This window comes from Somniosus microcephalus, chromosome 2 (genome assembly GCF_052327205.1).
Source record: "Somniosus microcephalus isolate GS21.2 chromosome 2, FLI_Smic_1.0, whole genome shotgun sequence".
Taxonomy (NCBI): Eukaryota; Metazoa; Chordata; class Chondrichthyes; order Squaliformes; family Somniosidae; genus Somniosus; species Somniosus microcephalus.
Window position 1 is genome coordinate 46,042,979 of NC_140988.1, and position 17,608 is coordinate 46,060,586.

At 46.3% G+C, this 17,608-nt stretch overlaps 1 long non-coding RNA gene across 1 annotated transcript in view; it reads left to right on the forward strand.

Annotated features, from left to right (window-relative positions):
• LOC147122691 (uncharacterized) overlaps window positions 1–11,364 on the forward strand; it is a 50,793-nt gene extending 39,429 nt beyond the window's left edge. The window contains exon 3 of the long non-coding RNA XR_015081405.1: window positions 8,969–11,364. This is a non-coding gene — a long non-coding RNA (uncharacterized LOC147122691). The remainder of the gene's footprint in view (window positions 1–8,968) is intronic.
• The last annotated feature ends 6,244 nt before the right edge of the window (window positions 11,365–17,608 follow it).

Sequence of the window (17,608 nt, forward strand, 5' to 3'; positions counted from 1 at the left end):
CAAGACTGGATGTGGCAGGACTGGCAGCAGTCATGATGCCTTCATCCTGCGCCAGTCTGGTGTGCCAGAAATCTTCCAGCCACCATGTCGAACCAGAGGCTGGCTGCTCGGAGACAAGGGCTATCCACTCTACACCTAGCTGATGACTCGCCTCCGCAACCCCACCAATCATGGCCAGTACTCATATAAAGACAGCTATGCTGTCATGAGGAACCTCATCGAGTAGACCATCGGGGCGCTGAAGCAATGGTTCTGTTGCCTTGATTGCTCGGGAGCAGCCCTCCAATACATGCTGGAGAGGGTGTCCCATTTTGTGGTGGTCTGCTGCATCTTCCACAACTTGGCCATCATGAGGGTGCAGCCCTTGCCACTACGGGTTCCGTGACCACCTCAGGAGGAGGAAGAGGAGGAGGATGAAGGGAGGAAGCAGGCATCAAATCCCCTTTCTGGACAGGCTCTCTGTGAGCACCTCATCAGACTCCGGTTCCAAAATTTTATAGACTCTGGAATAGTTCCCATGGATTGGAGGGTAGCTAATGTAACCCCACTATTTAAAAAAGGTGGTAGAGAAAAAACGGGGAATTATAGACCGGTAAATCTGACATCGGTAGTGGGGAAAATGCTGGAGTCCATTATAAAAGATGTAATAGCAGAACACTTGGAAAACAGTGACAGGATCGGACAAAGTCAACATGGATTTACAAAAGGTAAATCATGCTTGACTAATCTACTGGAATTTTTTGAGGATGTAACTGGTAGAATAGATAAAGGGAGAACCAGTGGATGGGGTGTATTTGGACTTTCAGAAGGCTTTCGATAAGGTCCCGCATAAGAGATTAGCGTGCAAAGTTAAAGCACACAGGATTGGGGGTAAGGTATTGACTTGGATAGAGAACTGGTTGGCAGACAGGAAGCAAAGAGTTGGAATAAACGGGTCTTTTTCCGAGTGGCAGGCAGTGACTAGTGGGGCACCGCAGGGATCGGTGCTAGGACCCCAGCTATTCACAACATATATATAAATGATCTAGACGAGAGAACTAGATGTAATATCTCCAAGTTTGCAGACGACACAAAGCTGGGTGGGCATGTGTGCTGTGAGGAGGATGCAGGGAAACTCCAGTATGATTTGGACAGGTTGGGTGATTATACTGCATTTGCCATGCATCTGCCCAATGTGGATAAATGCGAGGTTATCCACTTCGGTGGCAAAAACAGGAAGACAGATTATCTGAATGGCAATAGATTGGGAAAAGGGGGAGTGCAACGAGACCTGGGTGTCCTTGTGCACCAGTCGCTGAAGGTAAGCATGCAGATGCAGCCTACACAAAACAAACATTGCAAACATAATTTATAAGTTATTCAATCCAATACTACATAACAAAGTTAACTAATTACCCTTGTGCATTCCCTTAGTGTCTGTCTTTCGTGTTCCTTTGCCTATTGTAGTGCTTCTACGCAGTGCTACCTCAGTAGCTGCAGCCTGGCTGATGGAAGGCTGCTGACTTTCTGTGGGGAACACTGCAGATAGCTTTGCAGGACGACCTTGAGCAGCTCTGGGCTGTAGACTGCATCACCTTGGCATGGGCGGCAGCAGTCTGGGCAGGCTGGCTGGCTGACAGGCAACTGCAATGGCACTGGTGGAGTGGCAGGGATGGGAGTACGAATGCTGTCATCCTGAGAGAGGACAGCAGGTTCTTGCTGCACGGAGCCACTGCCACTCCCTTGGGACGGCACCTCAGCATTCCTAGCCATCTGTTGTTGGACAGGTTGCTGGACTGCTGAGAGACCCTGCAAGCCCCTTTCCACACCCGTAAACTCAGCCACGATGGCAGAGTCTGAGCTTGCTTGGCAGCAAGCTGAGCCTGCTTGAGAGCAGACTGAGCTTCCACTGCAGCACTCAGACATTGGGTCACTTCCGCTTGTGCTGCAATGGAAGCTGCAACATCGCCCATCACACCCAGCATCATGGTTGGGTCCACAAGTACTCCAATGGAGTTGCCCATCACTTCCATCCTGGAACTCATGGGCTCCAAGCTCCGCGCGAAACCCCGTGTAATGTTGGAGCCCGACTCCTCCATGCACCTTGACACTGACAAGAGGCTCTCTGGCAGGCCTGCCATTGCACCAAGCATTTTTGTCTGCAGGTCCATCACCCTTCTTCTGAAGGCCACCCCATCGAAGTCCTCATCTGAGTCGTATGGAGCAGAACTCATGTGGAACTCACCCTCTGGGGAGCTGGCACCCGAGCTACCCTTTCTCCTGGACTGGCTGCAGCCCACTCATGCCCGGTGACTCACCTGCCCCTATATTACCCTCTAAAGTACATGCAGTGCCACTTTCTAAGCTGGTGCCTGGGAGTGTCAGATCGAGTGGGGGTGATTTTTCTTCTACATCACTCTCCTCTTCTAGTTGGTCGGGGACTGTCTGGGCTGCTGGCAGTTCTTGGGTATCTGAAATGAGAAAGGCACACAATGAGAATGGTGAGGGGAGGAGCGGAAAGCAAGATGTGCAGGCTTACACCATCAGCAGCTTGTAAGTGAGAAGGGATTGTGCCATGAGGGGGAAGTGGGATGTGAGAAGAAGGAGTAGGTATGAGCATACCATCATCAGCAATGCTTTCAACCTTGCCGCTCACCACAGCCCCTCCAATTATTTCCAGCACTGTCTTCTCCAGTGCAGTAAGATTCTGCAGATGTGCTTCACCCCCGCCTGTCTGCTGCTACCCATGCTGATTGTGAGCCGACTTGCCCTGCAAGAGAGAGGGAAGTGTGTCAGTGAGTGTGGTGCAATGTGTTTGGATGAAGTGTGTCAGTGAGTGTGGTGCAATGTGTTTGGGTGAAGTGTGTCAGTGAGTGTGGTGCAGTGTGTTTGGGTGAAGCGTGTCAGTGAGTGTGGTGCAATGTGTTTGGGTGAAGTGTGTCAGTGAGTGTGGTGCAGTGTGTTTGGGTGAAGTGTGTCAGTGAGTGTGGCGCAGTGTGTTTGGGTGAAGTGTGTCAGTGAGTGTGGTGCAATGTGTTTGGGTGAAGCGTGTCAGTGAGTGTGGCGCAGTGTGTTTGGGTGAAGTGTGTCAGTGAGTGCGGTGCAATGTGTTTGGGTGATGTGCCTGTCATGGTTGAATAGCTGATATTGTGTGCAAGGTGTCTGATGTGGGTGTGAGGCTTGCAGCAGTGGTAAGTGTGTGAGGGTGAGGTAAAGCTTTGATTGTGAGGTATGAGTCGTGGTTGCTAGAGATTTTTGGTAGGTGAGTGATGGGGGTGTGGTGCATTGAGCAGTGTGTGAGGCTAGTGGTGAAGTTGGTGGGATATGGCATTTTAAGATGCATTCACTCATCTTGACCACTCCTGTGAGGTCATTAAACTACTTGCGGCACTGGATCCAGGTTCTGGGGGCAGCACTGATTGCACTGACAGCTTGGGCTATCTCCTCCCACTGCCTTCTGGCATTCTGTCTCAAAGGCCACCTGCCCCCCTGCGGGTAGAGGACCTGTCTTCTTCTATATACCCCCTGTACCAAGGCCTTTAATGCTGCATCTGAGAAGCGACCTGTTGTGACATGGCTCCATCCACAGTGACAATGAGGTGCTTCTGCAACAAAGCACCTCCCCTTTAAGAAGTGTAGAAAGCCTAGGCAAAATTTTATTGGCCAGCAGACTGGCGTGGCGCTGACATCGACTCCCACCATATTCGGTGGGAGTTTTGCGGCGGCGCTGCAGCATTGCACCCCGATCTCCTTCGCCCAGAGATTGTGATGTCATCACCATGCGCATCGCCCCGGGAGCGCCCTGGACCCGAAAATGACTGCCGCCCCCCCTGCAGCAGAGCCAGTTGAAAACACCAACAGCAACAGGAAGCGTGCATCGGGCGGCCAGCCGCTTTGGGGGCGATGCTTAAAGGCGAGGTGGCCGAGGTAAGTAAAAAAAAAATTAACTTTCTTGTTCCAGTTTTTTTCACGGGTTCCTGCCCGCAATCGATAAGCCGGGCACTCTGCTCGAGTGCCAGGCTGATCGAGCGGGATCACGGCTGCCTTGGTGGTCCAGGAAGGTACTTTTTATATTGCAGAGCCTGCAGCGATGGCCCTTTCCTTTAAGGGAGGGAAGGAGCCTTTGAACGCGGCAGCGCTGCACGGCCCAGTGTGCAGCGCTGCTGAAGTCTCTGCTCCGCCTGCTGCGCTCCAAGAAGGAAGTGACATGCTTGATTTAGCACTCCACTTCCTTCTTGGAGCGAAAGTGGCAAATTTTTCAAAAGTTTGACATCGTTCGTGCCTGGCGTTAACTTTTCAAACTCCCCCATAGAGTATGTATCAAATACAAATCATCTAAAGATTGGTTGATTGAATTAGCTAATTGATTGGTGTCTCCAGTGTTTTCTGGTATTGGCTTTGTTTACATAGAATCATAGAATGGTTACAGCACAGGAGGCCGCCATTTGGCCTGTTGAGCCCGTGCCGGCTCTCTGCAAGAGCACTTCAGCTACTCCCACTCCCCTGCCCTTTCCCCGTAGCCCTGCAAATCTTTTTCCTTCAAGTACTTATCCAATTCCCTTTTGAAAGCCACGATTGAATCTGCCTCCATCACCCTTTCAGGCAGTGCATTCCAGATCCTAACCAGTTGCTGTGTAAAAAAAAGTTTCTCCTCATGTCGCCTTTGGTTCTTCTGCCAATCACCTTAAATCTCTGACCTCTGGTTCTCGACCCTTCCGCCAATGGGAACAGTTTCTCTCTATCTACTCTGTCTAAACCCCTCATGATTTTGAACACTTCTATCAAATCTTGTCTCAACCTTCTCTGCTCCAAGGCGAACAACCCCAGCTTCTCTAGTCTATCCACGTAACTGAAGTCCCTTATCCCTGGAACCATTCTTGTAAATCTTTTCTGCACCCTCTCTAAAGCCCTTACATCTTTCCTAAAGTGCAGTGCCCAGAATTGGACACAATATTCCAGTTGAAGTTGGACCAGTGTTTTATAAAGGTTCATCATAACTTCTTTGCTTTTCTCCTCAATGCCTTTATTTATGAAGCGCAGGATCCCATATGCTTTTTTAACCGCTATCTCAACCTGCCCTGCCACCTTCAACGATTTGTGCAGATACACCCCTAGGTCTCTCTGTTCGTGCACCTCCTTTACAATTGTACCCTTTAGTTTGTATTGCCTCTCCTCATTCTTCCTACCAAAATGTATCACTTTGCACTTTTCTGTGCTAAATTCCATCTGCCATGTGTCTGCCCATTCTACCAGCCTGTCTTTGTCCTCTTGAAGTCTATCACTATTCTCCTCACCGTTCACTATACTTCAAAGTTTTGTGTCATCTGCAAATTTTGACATTGTGCCCTGTACACCCAAGTCCAAGTCATTAATATATATCAGGAAAAGCAGTGGTCCTAGTACCGACCCCTGAGGAACACCACTGTATACCTTCCTCCAGTCTGAAAAACAACCGTTCACCAGTACTCTGTTTTCTGTCACCCAATTTTGTATCTATGCTGCCACTGTCCCTTTTATTCCATTGGCTTCAACTTTGCTGGCAAGCCTATTATGTGGTACTTTATCAAACACCTTTTGGAAGTCTACGTACACAACATCATCCGTATTGCCCTCATCAACCTTCTCTGTTACCTCATCCAAAAACTCAATCAAGTTAGTTAAACATGATTTGCCTTTAACAAATCCGTGCTGGCTTTCTTTAATTACTCTACACTTGTCCAAGTGACTGTTAATTTTGTCCCGGATTATTGTTTCTAAAAGCTTCCCCATTACCAAGGTTAAACTGACTGGCCTGTAGTTGCTGAGTTTATCCTTACACCCTTTTTTGAACAAGGGTGTAACATTTGCAATTCTCCAGTCCTCTGGCACCACCCCTGTATCAAAGGATAATTGGAAGATTATGGCCAGTACCTCCACAATTTCCACCTTTACTTCCCTCAGCATCCTAGGATGCATCCCATCCAGTCCTGGTGAATTATCTACTTTAAGTACAGCCAGCCTTTCTAGCACCTCTTCTTTATCAATTTTTATCCCAACTACCTCGACTATTTCCTCTTTCACTATGACTTTGGCAGCATCTTCTTCCTTGGTAAAGACAAATGCAAAGTATTCATTTAGTACCTCAGCTATGCCCTCTGCCTCCATGCGTAGGGCTCCATTTTGGTCCCTAATCGGCCCCACCCCTCCTTTTACTACCTATTTACTATTCCCTTTTATGTTAACTGCCAATCTATTCTCATACTCTCTCTCTGCCCCTCTTACTTCCTTTTTCATTTCCCCTCTGAATTTTCTATATTCAGCCTGATTCTCACTTGCATTCTCAACTGACATCTGTCATACACCCCCTTTTTCTGCTTCATCTTACTCTCTATCTCTATCTCTTGCGTCATCCAGGGAGCTCTGACTTTGGTTGCCCTACCTTTCCCCCTCGTGGGAATGTACCTTGACTGCACCTGAACCATCTCCTCTTTAAAGGCAGCCCATTGTTCAATTACAGTTTTGCCTGCCAATCTTTGATTCCAATTTACCTGGGCCAGATCCATTCTCAACCCACTGAAATTGGCCTTCCTCCAATTAAGAATTTTTATTCTAGATTGCTCCCTGTCCTTTTCCATAGCTAATCTAAACATTATGATACTATGATCACTGTTCCCTAAATGTTCCCCGACTGACACTTGCTCCACTTGACCCACCTAATTTTCTCCTTGCAGGTTACTTATCACCATGCACCCTTCTGTAGCTGAGAGAGTGGGATGGACTGAAATATGAGGTTTCGTGTGATTGCCACCACTAGCACACCATGAATGGCTGACAGGAGACAGAACTCAAATGAAGCAGAGCTGAACAATATTAGTTTATCACCTCCTCCAAAGACAAAGCAGTTGTCTATCTTACAGTGTTTCATTTAGCATATTGTCTGAGAACTGGTAATGGTCAATAGGGTAAAGGCATTAGAGGGGAGATATGCAAGTCATGATACCATGGGACAGTGCTCTGAGTTTATTTAACATTGAGCCTTAACTTAAAAGAACATTTAAAATGCTTTGTTGTTCTAAAATACTTTCAGACACAATTTGAGAAGTTGGTGGCTCCAGTTTTTTTCCTTCAGTTACCATACTGAGGCAGTTTTTCTGGGTTGTTTTCTCATTTGATTATTTTAAGAAATCTAGTTTATACCTAGAAAGAGTGGTGCATTACAAATATGTGGTTATATTGGTTTAAGTCTGTTTGTGGGCACAGAATGGGCGTAAAAGGAGGGGTGAGGCCGATTAAGGACCAAAATGGAGCCCTACGCATGGAGGCAGAGGGCATAGCTGAGGTACTAAAGCGTGCACCAGATCAGATGGACACAACTAAGGCCCCAATTTGGTCCATTGGATTAATTTAAATAAAATAGCCGGGTTGACAGCAGTACTTGCGCTGTTCACTGGCAGCTCACCCATTGGAAGGCATCAATATCATGCATTGCTGACGGCATATAAAGGCAGCCTGCACCTCTTTAAGGGTAGGTGTGCCTCGGTTGTTGACAACTGCCCCTGAAAATTGTCAATAATAGTGGCAGGCAGAGGAAAAGCTGCAAGGCCTCGCTGTTTTTCTGATGCTGCATTAGAAGTATTGGTGGAAGAGGCCAGCAGGAAGAGGTATATCTTCTATCCAGGAAGCGGCAGGAAGATATCAAGGCAAGCTGATTAGGCAGAGGTGCCAGAATAGGGCAATGCCAAGAGCATCGCCCCCAGGACACGTCTGCAATGCCAACAAAATGTTCAATGATCTCACAAGGCTAGCTAAGGTAAGTCTCCTAACTCATATCTCTCATTACTCTGCTGAGCATTGTTGGACATCCTGGAGAGATGCACGTTGGACATCTTGGGGAGTTAAGGGTTAATGACTGAACTTCTTTGTATCTTGAAGCAATAAGCTTTCCAATATAAACAGGATGACTTTGAAGTGTCTTGAGGAGAAAGCATGGCTTGTCTTCTGATATGTAATGTGCTTGTGTAAGGAAATAAGTGTTAGTAACTCTAGGGTAATAAAACAGGAGTAGGGAATCCATTAGCCATAGTATGAAAAGATAACAGTTGGTAAACCTTTTCAAAGGTTTTAGGGACTGTTATGTCAGGAAGTCTTGTTTAAGGGAAGTAACTTCGAGTAAACAACTACAACTGTTGACATGAATAGGTTGTTTTCAAAGGATTTGGGAATAGATACATCATGACATTTTCCTTTGATGTAGTCAAAAGTGGTATATAAAGGAGCATGGTTTTCAACTGTAATTCAGAGGGCTCGAAAGATAGAGAAACCAAAAAACCACTCTCTGTATACAGTTAGGCTGATCACCTTTACTGTGCATCAATAAAGTCTGTTCCGTATACTCCACTACAAAGTGTCTTGTGCTTACTCAAAACGTGTTGTTGTGAACCAGAGAAGGAAGGAAGTTTACTGTTAACAAGCATCATCTCAGCTTAGCCTTATACGACCTGTAGCCCAGCACTCGCGACCCTTCCCTCTCCCGATTACCAGCACTCTCCTCTAATTACTGCAGTGCACTTTACTCCACTTCCTACTGCAGCACTCTGTACCTGCTACTCTCCTCACTATTACTTCCTTCAACTCTGCCATCTTTCACACACCAGCAACTCTATTCTACTCTGACATGCATATGCTCAAAACATCTCACTACTCCAACCCTGATGGACTCCCTTCTTTCTTGCAGGGAAAGCTAACACACAACAGGGAGCAGGCAGCCAGAGGAGGGATACCATTCATCGTGTGCTGCCCTCACTGGAAGAGCAAGTTATAGACATTGCGGGCATGAGCTTGGCATCTGGCGAGGCAGGAGGACAAGTCCCGTAGGGTTTTACACCATCTTCCCTTATTCCTTTCTCAGTTAAATTTCACCTCACTCACAATGCATGACATATCTGCTGCTTTCAGAAACCACTCATCTATGCCACTAAATGCTAACCCTTGTTCCTTTCTTCCATTTCAGGTCTAGAAGGTTCACATAGCCCTCAGGGAGCAGAAGGAAAAAAGAATCAGCACTCCAGAAGAGGAAGTTGCATTCAATCTTACACTTACAGACATCAGCTCAGAGATGTGCACCACACGTAGTTTAGAGGGTAGGCTAGAGGGGTCTGCACGTGGAGATTCATCCAGAAGTAGTGCACAGAAGCAAGGGCAGGAGGATAGTGGAAATCTGAACTCTCTCCCCCAAACAGCTGTTGAGGGTAAATTTCAAAACTTTGATCGGTAGACCTTTGTTAGGTAACTATTAAGGGATATGGATCCCAAGCAGGCTAATGGAGTTAAGATACAGATCAGCCATGATCTAATTGAATGGTGGAGCAGGCTTGAGGGACTGAATGGCCTGCTCCTGTTCCTATGTTGCTAGGATAGGATAGTCCAGGAAGCATATCACCAGGAGAGTTCACATATGAGCCCTACTGCAAAAGGGTACAGATGAAGACATTGAGGGCCCACCATACATAAGACCGATGGCAATCCACACAGACCTTTGAAGTTCACAGGGCTGCCTGCCAGCGAGATTGTGCAGAATGTTGCAGAACCTGGAGGAGTCCAGCTCCAAATTATAGAAACATAGAAGATAGGAGCAGGAGTAGGCCATTCGGCCCCTCGAACCTGCACCGCCATTCAATGCGATCATGGCTGATCATCCAAATTCAGTACCCGGTCCCGGCTTTCTCTCCATATCCCTTTAGCCTTAAGAAATATATCCAACTCCTTCTTGAATATATTTAAGGAATTGGCATCTACTGCTTTCTGTGGTAGAGAATTCCACAGGTTCACCACTCTCTGGGTGAAGAAATTCCTCCTCATTTCTGTTCTAAATGGCCTACTCCTTATCCTTAGACTGTGACCCCTGGTTCTGGACTCCCCGACCATCGGGAACATCCTTCCTGCATCAAGTCTGTCCAGTCCTGTCAGAATTTTATAAGTTTCAATGAGATCCCCTCTCATTCTTCTAAACTCCAGCGAGTACAAGCCCAATCGACCCAACATCTCCTCATACGTCATTCCTGCCATCCCAGGTATCAGCCTGGTGAATCTTCGCTGAACTCCTTCCATGGCAAGAACATCCTTCCTCAGATAAGGTGACCAAAACTGCACACAATACTCAAGATGTGGTCTCACCAAGGCCCTGTACAACTGCAGCATGTGCTATCTTTATGCAAAACATCGAGACACCATGCAGTCAACCATGGAGCGAGTGATCATCTCTATGAGCACTACAGGCGGCCCCACAGCAATGGAGCCTCTGATGACAGCATCTCTTTCGGCTTACGAGGTTTGAAAGAGTGTGGATAAGGGCTTCCAAGAGCATCTCAGCATGCCTGTGCTTTGCTTTCATGCAGAGCAGCAGGTGTGCTGATGCTCAATGCCCTGAAAGTGCCATTGGTTCCTTGGGAGAGGAATATGCAAGCCTGCACCCCCCGACAGCCTTTCAACCAGCACCCTTGTTGGTGCCAGCCAGCCAGCTGGGCGGAAGCTGAGTCCCAGCTTTCTGTAGCCTGTTCCTCAATGGCCAGAGTTCCTTTCTGCCCCACTCGAGCTCCAGAAATTAATTCATGAATGACATGTAGTCCTCCTTGCTGCCAAACAAACACAAGGAGGTGGAAGAAGAGCAGCACATGAGCAATCTGAGCTACTTCACTTCATCTCTAATTTGTCGCCCCGACAAATAAAAAAAGACATACATCACATCTGTAAGTATAGGCGTACCATGTAGAATAACCACAGTAAGCTTTTAAGATATATATCCACATATCAGTACTTATTCTGCAATGGCTATATGAGACTTTGAATGCTACAGAGAACTAATGACCGCTAATTAATAATCATCAATTCTGGGCACCACACTTTAGGAAGGATGTAAAGGCCGAAGAGAGGGTGGAGAGATTTACTAGAATGGTACCAGGGATAAAATACTTCAGTTACGTGGAGAGACTCGAGAAGCTGGGATTGTTCTCCTTGGAGCAGAGAACGTTAAGGGGAGATTTAACAGATGTATTCAAAATCATGAAGGGTTTTGATAGAGTAAATAAGGAGAAATATTTCTAGTGGCAGAGGATCGGTAACCAGAGGGCACAGATTTGTGTTTGGCAATATAACCAGAGGCGACATGAGGAAAAAGTAATTTACACAGCGAGTTGTGATGATATAGTAATCTGGGATGTTATGATTAAGGTTATCCACCAGGTGGTGCTGTAGCCAATGCTGCTACTAAGGTCAGAGGTTTGCTTCCTGTTAAGGGCAGAGGTTTTGCTTCCTCTATAGGTCAGCACAAGGTGGAATGCCAGGATGCTGATGCAGGCTGTCTGTAAACGTGTTTCCCAGTTGTTAATAAAGTACTCGTGTTAATTCTAACATCTAGCCTCTTTGAGTTCCTTGTTCCACTTTCTGGATTTATCACATTTGGTGACGAGGCAACTAAAGGACTCTGCATAAAGAAGAAAAGCCTGCCGGGACGTTTAAACAACAAAATCACGAGCTAAAGTTTGCTACAAGCTGGAAGAGAGCATGGCTGCCATGGTAGGAACAGTTTCCGCTTTTGATATTCAAGTACAAACCTGGGAAGAATACTGCGAAGTGTTGGGTTATTTTTTCGAAGCAAATGAAATAAATGATGCCGGAAAAAGGAAAGCCATTCTGCTTAGTTCAGTGGGAAGCCAAACCTACAGTTTGATGAAAAATCTGCTCAGTCCGGAAAAGCCTGGAGACAAATCATTTGTTGAATTAGTGGCTTTGCTAAAAGAACATTTCAACCCTAAGCCTAGTGAGATTGTACAGCGGTTCAAGTTTAATTCAAGGAAGAAGAAAGAGGAAGAGAGCGTAATGGACTATGTAGTGGTGTTGCATAAATTAGCACAAGGTTGCAATTATGGGAACAACCTGAAGGAAATGCTGCGAGATAGGCTAGTTTGTGGAATTATGGACAACCGAATGCAGCGTAGATTATTATCCGAGACTGGGCTTACTTATGAAAAGCATTGGAACTTGCTCAAGCCATAGAGACAGCGAACCGAGATGTAAAAGAAATACAGGGTTCAGACAGGGCTAATGCTACGCAAGTTGCAGGTCAGGTTGTTGTGCACAAGTTGAACATGCGTCAGAAACCACAACATGAGCATGTGAAGGCATGTTATAGATGCAAGGGCGATCACCTGGCGAGTGAATGCTGGTTTCTGGAGGAAAAGTGCTACAAGTGTGGGAAACAAGGACACATAAAACGAGCTTGCAGGGTGAAATCACCTGTGGAGGAATCCAAACCAAAAGGAGGAGGACAGCAAAACCAAGGGAGAGAAGTGAAAAAACATGGAGCACACCACATCAGCGGGGAAGCTGAGGAAGAAGAGGACATGTTCATAATGTATAGCATGTTAGAGAAAATTCCAAAAGTGGCTCCTATCACATTGCAACTGACAGTAAATGACTCTAAGGTGAACTTTGAAGTGGATACAGGGGCAGCGTGACCATAATGAAGGCAGAGTACTCAAAATTGTGGAACCGTGCAAAAGTTCCAGAGTTAAAGCCTTGCTCCCTGCATCTTAAAACATATACAGGTGAATGAGTAGCGGCATTAGGTACAGCTAAGGTAACTGTGCAACACAGGGACACAGTGGAACAGCTACCTGTAGATATAGTATCGGGTACCGGACCAAACCTGTTAGGTCGGGGCTGGATAAAAGAACTTAGATTAGACTGGGGAGCAGTACATCAAATAGATGCAGGCAAACAGTTGACTTTGCAAGAAGTGTTGAGTGAACATGAGAGTGTGTTCAAGGAGGAACTTGGCACATTTAATGGCCCCCCCAGCTAAGATTTATGTAGACAAGGAGGCACCGCCAAGGTTTTTTAAACAACGACCTGTGCCTTATGCCATGAAGCCAAAGGTAGAGGCTGAGCTTGACCGTCTATTGAGAGAGAACACACTGGAGCCGATGAAATGTTCGGAATGGGCAGCTCCCATAGTACCTGTTTTAAAACCGGACAATTCGGTAAGACTCTGTGGAGACTATAAATTGACTGTCAATCGGGTGTCCAAACTAGAGCAGTATCCTATTCCCAAAACAGAGGATCTCTTTGCAAACCTGGCTGGAGGAAAGAAATTCACAAAGTTGGATATGAGTCATGCCTACATGCAGATTACACTGGATGACAAATCAAAGAAGTATGTCACCATAAATACACACAAGGGCTTGTTTACATATAACTGCTTACCATTTGGTGTCTCATCTAGTCCAGCTATCTTCCAGAGGACAATCGAAGGTGTACTGCAAGGGATTCCACATGTTTCCATCTATCTGGATGACATTCTGGTGATGGGAAGAACCGACCAGGAGCATCTGAGCACCCTGAGAGAGGTACTACAGAGATTGGAGAGGGCAGGGTTCCAGCTCAAGAGGAGTAAGTGCACTTTCCTGGGGAATGAGGCAGTGTTCCTGGGACACAGAGTGGATGCCACTGGGCTCCATCCACTCAAGGAGAAGGTACAAGCACTGCAGGATGCCCCTGCTCCTACAAATGTGGCTGAGTTAAAAGCTTACCTGGGACTGCTGAACTATTATAACAGGTTTTTACCAAACTTGTCAACTGTGTTAGCACCTCTTCACAAACTACTGCGCAAGGAGACACAGTGGCAGTGGGGAGAGGAGCGGAGCAGGGGGTTTCATTTGAACAGTCCAAGAAACTGATGCTGTCGTCGGATGTGCTGGTTCACTACAATGCAGAGAAAGACATCATTCTCTCTTGTGACGCTTCACCTTACGGGGTGGGGGCAGTTCTTTCACACTGCATGGAAGATGGAACTGAAAGACCAATAGGGTTTATGTCCTGAACTCTAACACCAGCGGAAAAAAACGATCCCCAGTTAGACAAAGAGGGGTTAGCAGTAATGTTTGTGTTACTGAGGTTCCACAAGTACATATATGGCAGGAAGTTCACCATATGCACTGATCATAAACCTCTTCTCTCTCTTTTCAACGAAATGAAAGCACTTCCACAGATGGTGTCACCCCGGATCCAGAGGTGGGCAGTGACGTTGGGGGCATATGAGTATGTCATCGTCTACAAGGCGGGCAAGTATCATGGGAACACAGATGCCTTGAGCCGTCTTCCACTACCAGGCACACCTATCCGTGCAGTTCCAGAGGACAGAGTTTTGCTGTTGGAGGACACTGACACGGCCCTTGTGACTGCAGAGCAAGTAAGAACATGGACAGGTAAAGATCCAGTACTGTCTAGAGTTCGAGAATATGTGGTGAGGGGATGGCCACAGCATTCGGAAGGGGCTGACTTCACACCCTACAGTGTCAGGAAAACAGAGCTGAGTGTGCAGGATGGTTGCGTGTTGTGGGGAGCATGAGTGATTATTCCACAGTCAATCCTAGGGCAACTACATCAGTGTCATCCTGGGGTCTCGCGTATGAAAGCCTTGGCTAGGAGTTACTTGTGGTGGCCAAAGCTAGATGAGGAGATAGAAAATCTAGTCAAGACATGCAGCACTTGTCAGGAACACCGGAAGGCACCAGCAGCGACTCCTCTCCACCCCTGGGAGTGGCCGGATAAACCATGGAGAAGATTGCACTTAGATTATGCGGGTCCATTCATGGGGAAGATGTTCCTCATAATCATTGATGCACATTCCAAATGGATGGATGTTTATCCTGTAAATTCTGCTTCTGCCACTACTACTATAGACTGCCTGCGTCGGAGCTTCAGTAATCATGGGCTACCGGAGATAGTGGTGAGTGACAATGCCACTTGTTTTGTAAGTACAGAGACAAAAGAGTTCTTGAGGAAAAAATGGCATAGTGCAGGTGACCTCTGCTCCATATCATCCGTCCTCGAATGGACTTGCGGAGAGAGCCATACAAACATTTAAGATGATGAAAAAAAGTGCAGAAGGGAGTTTAGCAGCCAAAGTGTCACGGGTTCTGTTCAGCTACAGAATAACACCTCAATCCACAGGACTCTCTCCTGCTGAGATGTTATTAGGTCGTAGACTACGCTCCACTCTTGACCTTGTCCACCCAGACCTAAAAAGGAAAATGGAAAACAGACAAAACAAACAAAAAGAGAACCGTGACAAAAGAACAAAGAGCCGAAGTTTTGGAGAAGGAGATGCGATCCTTACCAGGAATTTCAGTTATGGACCAAAATGGATTCCTGGCTTCATAGATTCAATGACAGGTCCAGTATCATACAAGGTCATGTTGGGAGATGTTAGGGTAGTACGCAGACAAGTAGATCGGATACTTCCCAGACAAGGGGAAATTGAAATGGAGGTTCCAGATGCAATGACTGAAGACAGGGTTGCCCCCAGTTATCCAAGTGCATCTGTGGTGCCACCACCAGGGACAGAGATAATTCCACAGGAACCTATCCGTCAAGAGGAAACCATCGTTGCAGAGTCAGATACTCTGAGCACTGCTCAGGAGCAGCTGGTGGCTTCACCACAAACAAGCAGGGACTTTACTGTTAGACGTTCACAAAGGACTCACAAGCCACCAGAGAGATTGATACTGAACGGTTAGATTCGTCAAGCATGGAACATGATGAATGGAGACTCCTTATGTGACCCTCAGGAATGGTTGTTTGTTAAGAAATTCATACTGAAATCTTAAGGGGGGAGGGATATAGTAATCTGGGATGTTATGATTAAGGTTATCCACCAGGTGGTGCTGTAGCCAATGCTGCTACTAAGGTCAGAGGTTTGCTTCCTGTTAAGGTCAGAGGTTTTGCTTCCTGTATAGGTCAGCACAAGGTGGAATGCCAGGATGCTGATGCAGGCTGTCTGTAAACGTGTTTCCCAGTTGTTAATAAAGTACTCATGTTAATTCTAACATCTAGCCTCTGAGTTCCTTGTTCCTGTTGGGTGAAAATAAATTCACATCTAATCTGTGGTAAAGTAAAAGGTGCAGTTTATTGAAAACAGAGCTCTGGGAGAAGCGTATCAGACCCCGCGGTCTGTGCGAGCACCTTCTCCCCGATCAACAAAATTCACAAGCTTATATACAGTACAAGACTGGAGCACATCGATAGCCTTGATTACATTACTTAGTCCTTGGCCAGTCTGGCTTCGTGGCAACAGCTGCACCCCTCCCCAATTATATTCCTTCAAAAACAACCTAATTATACCTTTACATCGTTAGCTAAGCCCCTTCTTTTAGTTCGGTCTTTTATCAAAGTTTGTCCAGTTATCTGGACAGCAGGGTCCTTTCTTACTTCATTGTGGCTTCGGCCGATCAGTGACTCGTGATTGGACATGGCTCAAAGGTTAATCAGCTTCTCATATCTCCACATGCTTAATCACTTTTGTAGTTCAGTCCATTGTGTTTTTAAACTAGTCTCGACTGAAACTAGGTTGTTATGTTGTGTCGCTCGACTGTAACATTCAACTGGTTCAAATCCCAATCCTTCATTCCACTTTCTGGATTTATCACAGATGATCTGGAATGTACTGCCTGAAAGGGGGAGCAGATTCAGTAATAACTTTCAAAAAGGAATTAGATAAAGTACTTGAAGGGGAAATATTTGCAGGGCTATGGGGAAAGAGCAGGGGAGTGGGACTAATTGGATAGTTCTTTCCAAGAGCCGGCACAGGCACAATGGGCCAAATGGCCTCCTTCTGTGCTGTATCATTCTATGATTCAAGGTCGACCACCACAGACATCTCAAGTGCCTTCAGCGGAAGTTCAGCAGCCTTCCACCACCCAAGCTGTAGCCAGTGGGGAAGCACTACATAGGTGTACTAGAATAGGTAAACAAGCATTCAAGACAGGCACTAGGGCTTTGCACAATGGTGATTTGCAGATAGGCATAAGTCAAGTAACCCTTTGTTAAATCAAGATTGTACTCTTTTGGAATAGTGAAGTAAATGTTTTGTTTTGGTATAGCTGTTGGTCCTCATAATCTTAGTGACGTAACAGAAAAAATTGGAAGAAACAGTAAGTGCTGGTCAATCCGCATCTGAAAGAGAAGGTTGGCATTTTGAATGTGGCCCTTCATCAGAACACATATGGGAAGGGGAACGTTCCTCTTTGGGTGGAGTTCCAGTGGGGTGGGGCTTCTGACCGCCAATCCATATCCGCCCTAACCCCGTCCATTTTTCTGGTTTGGGGTTCATTACATTTGCACAGTAGGATTCCTGCCATCAAGAGGGAGCAAGGATGGGGAATCCTGGCGATACTGCAGTGGGGACACCCTACCTTGATCCCTCTGTCTCAGGCCTCCATTCCTTGACAAGCCTGCCCCTACCTGGCCTTGAACCTATCCTCCTGCTCACAATTGGTATCTGCTACATGACAGGGGAAAAAAACAAAGCCTATCATTCACATGTTATTCAATAAAAGGAGTCATGGTGTGGAGATGCCGGTGTTGGACGGGGGTGGACAAATGTAAGAAGTCACACAACACCAGGTTATAGTCCAACAGTTTTATTTGAAATCACAAGCTTTCGGAGTGCTGACGAAGGAGCAGCGCTCCGAAAGCTTGTGATTTCAAATAAAACTGTTGGACTATAACCTGGTGTTGTGTGATTTCTTACAATAAAAGGAGTGACCATTTGTATTAAGGGATTTTTTTAATCAACTACGGATTTTTTTTAATC